Source organism: Pipra filicauda, unplaced genomic scaffold, assembly GCF_003945595.2.
Source record: "Pipra filicauda isolate LSUMZ 115617 unplaced genomic scaffold, ASM394559v2 scaffold199_size1391877_pilon, whole genome shotgun sequence".
Taxonomy (NCBI): Eukaryota; Metazoa; Chordata; class Aves; order Passeriformes; family Pipridae; genus Pipra; species Pipra filicauda.
The window spans coordinates 415,141-422,041 of record NW_024104308.1 but is presented as its reverse complement, the minus strand read 5'-3'; the positions used below and the strand labels follow the sequence as shown (position 1 = coordinate 422,041).

At 40.9% G+C, this 6,901-nt stretch overlaps 1 protein-coding gene across 1 annotated transcript in view; it reads left to right on the top strand.

Annotated features, from left to right (window-relative positions):
- Positions 1-5,718: 5,718 nt before the first annotated feature.
- The window catches only part of CUL3 (cullin 3), a 59,189-nt gene continuing 58,006 nt past the window's right edge, over positions 5,719-6,901 (top strand). Inside the window, exon 1 of the mRNA XM_039380558.1 lies at positions 5,719-5,847. The gene's annotated coding sequence lies outside the window, so the exon portion shown is untranslated. The remainder of the gene's footprint in view (positions 5,848-6,901) is intronic.

Here is a 6,901-nt window from a genome sequence, read left to right as displayed (position 1 = left end):
ACATGGTCATTGCAGAAATGGCTTTGTGGCACTTGAAAATGTCCATTCCCAGCCGTAAACTGGAAATTACCCTTTTCCTGGTACAGCTTAGATGTCAGAACAAATCATCTGGGCACTCATCATGTGTTTCAGTGCAGAGGCAGCAGGTTAGTAAGTGCTGGTAGGAGTGATGTGAGTTTACCCACCTGACATTCCACTGGAATTTAAGCACCAATTTTTTTATACAGCCCTTTATACTCTGTCACGGGGCTGACTGTACAGCTGCTGTGGAACGATGACAGACGCCTGGATGTTGGTCACATCTATAACTGGCACTGCTGCTTCTCCACTAAATACCTGACCCAAGACTGAAGATCAGTCACTTTGCTGCACGAGGCTTTCTATGGCAGTGTAAAGGACCTGGAAGGGATGCAAACTACATCTGGCGAGAGGCTTGTCCTCTGCAGAAGTAATTTTTGAAACAATGCATATATTCTAGAAGAAAAAAACTCCCGTGTGGGAAACCTAGAGTTTTTACTTGGATGTGAAAAGGCCAAAACATCATGTGTTTTAAGTATGCAAGGCAAGCAATTCCCTGTCACTTAGCAAACAGGAAACGTCAAAATAGCTGAGGCGTGAAAGTCACTAACAGCCACAAATAATCTCTGGTGAGTGTAACCATGAAAAATGTGAAATGTGTTTCTCTCTCAATCATCAAAGCAACTTCCTCCAGTCCCACAGAAACTGAATTGGTAGTTGGACACTAGATCTCATAAGAATAAAAATTTGTCAGCTGTCTCAGACATTCTCTACCAGCATTGTGTGTGCCACAGCAAAGCAGCAGGTGAATGCTCCCAAAAGGCTACATTACCCACCCACATCTGTAGATGGTGCCAAGAGCTGCTGATGGTACTGCTACTGAAGTGAGTGCCTCAGTAAATCCAGAGCTTCTGGAAGAACGTGGCATTACTGGCTAGTCCTGAATAAACTCACCCCATTTGGACTCTGACTTGGTATTTTGCAAGTTACTAAGCTTCATTTGACAGGTTAAATAACGAAGGATCTGTCACATATGTAGATAAATAGTTGTAAGGAATAATTATCTTTGGTGTTGCATTGTTTTTGATCTTGCTTCAGTTTCCAACCAATTTGTTGGGATGTCTTTTCCTACTTGATTAAATGGCAGCACTCTTACAAACCACTTTCCCATGTGGGTGCTGTAAAGCACCAAGAGCAGGTCACCCCTAACCTTTTGGGTTGCCAAACAACACTAACCTTTTGGTAGGTGTTGGTGTAATATGATGATACTGGTGCAGCATTTTAGCTTTTACTTGGGTCGGTGCACAATATTTTCTTCCATGATTTGTGACAGAAACTATTTTTGTTTTTTTCCCTGAAAATTTGCCTTGAGTGTTTTGAAGCATCTGGCTCTTTGAGGCTGTCTTCTGACACAATATGAACCCACGTGTTCACCTCTAAGAGCAGGTTGTTGTGATGCGATAAAAAAACTTCTGAACCTGAATCATTTGTCTAACCACACCGCTGCAGCTTTCACTGTTGGTTACAACTACTGTACCATGATTTTTTTTTCTAATGTGAGCCTTGAACAAAAGGTTTGTTCCAGCCAGATCTCCTGTCACACTACTGAAACCTCTTTAAACTCTCTACTTGACAGTGAAGCAGTGGTTTCACAGCTAGAAAATGGGGCTGTAACCTGAGTCTGCCTGTTCTTGGTGTGAGAGCCTCCCCTGTTGTAGCTGTCACAGTGTAGTGAGGTCACAGGTATTCATACAGCTACAGTGTACTGCTCTAGTCCCTGTTTGACACAGAGACCAAGGCAGGGTTTGAAAGAAGCTGATGATACTGTTCTTACAGCAGTTGCTGCCATAAGAGAAGCTGCAGTGCAGGTGAATTACAGGCCATTGCTTGTGTCTTTTGCAGTCACATTGTGCAAGATCGCTGTCAAAGACACATCAGAGATGTGAGTTTGCACTTGAACTGAGGCTTGACTTTGTTAAGAACTTCAGTATTATTCCAACAATCTTGAAGTGGGTCAGGTACTGAATGGGAAGCCAGTGCTGGTTGGACAGCATTAATTTTGGTTATTATGTGCATTGTCTGGTTAGACCTGTTTTTGAAATGTGCCACTACATGATGTGCTCATTACAGCAACCTCATCATCTCTCCTGCCAGTCCTCAGCACGCTGCCTGTAAACAGTCCACTCTGAGTCTGCTGGTGCTGGAGGCAGATCTTGTGCAACCGGTGGTGGTGGAGCCTGCTGTTGAGTTGGCTGGTGGGCTGGAAAGCAATACAGAGCTCTGAGGGAGAGCTTAGGTTAAGCTGTGCCCATCAGCAAGAGTTTTGTCTGTAAGTTAGGTCGGTAATAAAGATAATAGTGTTGAGACAGTACCTCAACATCTCTTTTTCTTCCTGCTCGCAAAAATATTTGAAAGTAATTTAGTCTGGTTTAATTTTGAAGCTGTTGAGCTGTTTAGGCTGTCATATTTCAGCATTTACTCTGCTTGTGGTGGCATTTAAATGCAGCAGAAATTAAATTTAAACACAGCCCAGCCACATGTTCCAGGCAACAAGTTTCCATGAGGGAGCAAGCAAATAACTATGTTGCTTGTTTTCCTTCTTGTCTTGCCACTCCACTGCCTTTCACTGCACCTCCAGGCCTCTCAGCCACCCCTACTGCCTCCAACATGTCAAAAAATGTCAAACCAAACAAAAAATAAAACCCAACTATGCTCCTTTTTAAAGCAAATAAAATGGTGTGTATGTTATTTCCATAGAAGGAAGAAATGAGGAAAAAAAACCAAACCAAAACAACAATTCCAAACTTACAGATCTACCTATATTCAGGTAGCTTTATTACGGTGAATTGTACCTCTGCCTAATCCTCTGAAGCAGTGACAGAGGAAAATAAAAACAAGCTTTTTCTTTATCCAGGACATATAGGAAAGAAAAGAAAAAGTTTCTAAATGGATAGAAATTATGTGAATCACTATGCCTTGAAATCATTCTGTTTCTTCAAAGAGAAATGTAATAGTGTCCTGGTAAATCATGTTTCTGAATACTGATCCTGTTTTTACAGGACCCTATTGTCCTTGTACCTGTTGAAATCTAGGAAACTTGTACACAAATCAATCAGTTTTGATTTACAGGGGAGGATTTAGGGCACTAAAAGTATACATTTATCTGGCTGTCCTGCGCTTTTTTTGTTCTTTCACTGATTTAGAGTAAAATTCTGCTTTTGGCAGAATCCTCAATATGATATATTAAAAGCCACTGTGTGGTTCTTTCATTGTATGCTTGTTTTGCTGGTGTGTATAAAACGTATATATATATAAATATATATATGTAAATATATATATATATATTTCTCTTCAGATTGCAGGAATTGTGATGAAAAGAATGGTTTGTTTACTGAATCTCCCAAATTAGTAACATGGGAAAGTGAAGGAACTGTCTTATACATACAGTTACTGTGTCACATATCAGTCATGGAAAGTGAAGGAACTGTCTTATACATACAGTTACTGTGTCACATATCAGTCATGCAAATCTCAAAGCAACCATCATATGCAAAGTGATGCAGGCACTTACATTAAAAAAAAAAAAAAAAAAAAAAAAAAAAAAAAAAAAAAAAAAGCGTGGAGGCCCCTCCCTCCTCCCTCTCCCCCAAATTCTGGGCTTTACAGAGAGGGATCTCACTGTTTTCCCACCACATAAGCAAAGGTTATTTAGCTTCTTTTTTTTTTTTTTTTGGAAGGGGGGGAGTGCTTACAGTGAGTTCAAGCCCTGAAATGCTTACCCCTGTGTTTGCAGTCAGGCATGTAGGTGCTCTGCAGACCAGGATGTGGTCAGTCTGTTTCCTGCTGTGATAGAAATACCTTTTTTTTAAGGCTTTTGTATTTCAGTGGTCAAGTATCACTGATGGTTGCAGGGGTGAGGAAATATGTAAGAAAGGCCTGAGAATATGTATGTATGATTCCTTGGAAAGGATGGTTACTTTAAAAAAAAACCATGATTCCTGGCTTTGGTGAAATTAAGCCTTATCAAGCAAAACGTCACCATTTGAAATCATATTCTTTTAGGTATATAGAGCACGTTTTTCTGGAAGTTAAACAAGAGCTATGTTCTTTTAAAGGTTCTTAAAGCTTTTAAGGGCCTGATTATAAAAATGTAAATTTAGATTGATTCTAATGTAATGTGCACTTTACATTCTTCTAAAATTTCTGACACCCTTCACATGATTAGGATTATATATTTTCACGTGGTTAAGATTTTATATTAAGGTATAAATCAGGTTATAAAACCAGTGTTTAAATAATTAAAGATTTGCTGTAATCTTCAAGGTACACAGGTCAACGTAAAGGACCATCCTTCTTCTGCTGGCAGAGATGGTGACGTGTCATTCAGGGGGAGATATTTTGTGTGGATTGGCAGGCACCTTAGCAATGTCCACTGTTATTTAGGGATGTCGTCAGTATCTAAAATCAAAGGACTGATAGGACCTCAGGAAAAAATAAAAACAAACAGTAAATGACTGCTTTGGATAATGCTGAGCTCTTCTCTGCACAGCACAAGTTATTTTGGGGGTCTTCCCAACTCTGCATGTTGTTGTGGTTGGTACAGGGTGGGTTTACGGCTGCTGCAATGCACAGATATGAACTTTCCAACAGGGGTGACCACTCCTGTGCACAAGAACCGTTACCTCGTGGCTGGACTACCAGAAGGGCATGAGATGTATGGGAGATAGCTGGGATGACCCAGTTAAGCCCTAGGGTGGCTAACTCTTCTTATGCTAATCTGTCCTCCTCCACCTGCCTGCCTTCCTTCTGGCTTGGACCCACCTGGAATTAACATTATAAGCACTTAACAATCATCTAAATTAGTTCTCTGTGTAAGCTCAAAGTCTAATTTTTAGTGGAACCTCATTTTGTACATTATGTATGGAAACAGAAAATTTGCACTAAAAAAATAGTGATCGTCTCCACCTTGGACAGTCACAGAACAGACCTCAGACATGAAAGGAGGAGCTACAGAGGAATTTGTGGATAGCAGATGTGGCCCACTGAGTCATAAAGCTGCACAAAAAGAAGCCTCAGACTGCAAATTCTGCTTTCAGTAATGAAGTTAGAACTGTCATTGTACTTGTGCTAGTGGGTGATAGCTATATGTACCTGTGCTAGTGGGTGATAGCTATACGCTCACACGTAAAATAAAGCTATTTGACATGAGAATTGACATCTGTGCAAGTTTCGAGCTGGCTTCCCGCCAAGTCCCCGAAACTCGACAACAAGGACCTGCTTCCCAGAGAGGGAAGAGCAAAAAAAACGACTTAAGCAGCCAAAGCTATAGCAAAAAAATATATGTATTTTACATATGAGACAGATATATACAATGAGAATACTATACACCACAACTCCAGAAATCCCAAACAGCTCCCCAAAAAGGGAAGAGGGGGAGGGAGAAGGGAAAAGGACAAAAAGGGACAAAGACCAAACAAGTCAACCAGCCAACTGAAGGTAAATTAGCAAAACCTCACCACTTCCCTTTGAACAGGCAGGATGGCCGGACACGGCCCAGGGCTCTCCCCTCACGCGCGGCAGATAACGGCAGTCGCTGTAGGCCTCGGCTCCAGATAAGCCAGGCCGAGACAGGGACCCACCGTTCTCGAACCTCGCCGGAAAGGAAGAGCCCGAGGTCCCTCCTGATGGCTTTATTTATACCTCAAGTTACTTAAAGGAATAGCATGGAATACTCCCGTGATCACCTTCCTGGTTCCTTCCTGGTTACAAGCTGGTCTCCAGGAAGGCCTAGAGTGAAACCATCACAGCTGGACTGAACAGTGTCTGAGCGTGAGTCAGCACTTCTCCACTTTAAGATATAAATGTGCATTAAAAGCAACCTAGATGAACAGAAGGCAAGAGGCCGGTGGTCCAGGGCTGCCATAAGCATAAGGCCAATATCAGAAAGCATAGAAGCAGTAATTAGAGAAGTTAATCTAGAGCAATCTGCAGTAATGGGTACGGTAAAAGTTGTTCTTTTTCTTCTTTCTTGAAAGAAGAAATGCCAGTTCCTCAGAAATGGTTTGTGGGGAAAGTTTTGGGTTTTGAAACAGCACTAAATTTGTTGAAAAGTACTCTTGTAACATTTTCAAAATGAAAACTCTGTGTTTCAGTACAGATTGACTTTTACTTCAGTTCTGCAAACTGTTTTTGCAAGAGTCAAAGCTAAACCTTTTCAAACGACTTGATGTTAACTGTCATGGAGTGGAAAAAAAAATACTAGCATGAGAGGTTGTCCTCATTTGGCGAAGGAAGTACTTAGAAGGAGAAATGAGATTGAAATTATATTGAGACAATGTGTAAGCCATATTCTTCATATTAACAACTGGCAATCTTTCCCTTCTCATCTCATCTTTGTTTCATCTGCATTTTGACTATACTGTAATTTTGAAAAGGACTGGTTCCTATTGCATAGTCATGTTGCAATCCTTGTTTATTGTGTTGCTGTTATATAACACCTACTCTAGGCGTATGTGCCTAATTTTGATCAGGAGATTAAAAAATATGTCATTTATGAACACACATCGTCCCAATGGGAAGTGTTTGTAAAAAAACTCAAAGAGACAAAACTGGTGACATTACTGTTACAGAAGGTAAACTAGCTCAGAGAAGATATATTGCATCTGTTCCCTGAAGGCATGTGTGGTGTACAGGCACCTGAAGGAAAACAACAATGATGGAGGTACATGGAGCTGGATGAAAAATGTTCATCACACGATGTCCTGGTATTCAGAGTCCAGTTTAAGAGTCACCAGAAAGAAATTCTCTTCCTGGCTGTGCCACACACTTCCTCTGGGGAATCTTGAGCAAGACATGTTTTGACCCAGATTTCATTTTCAAAATC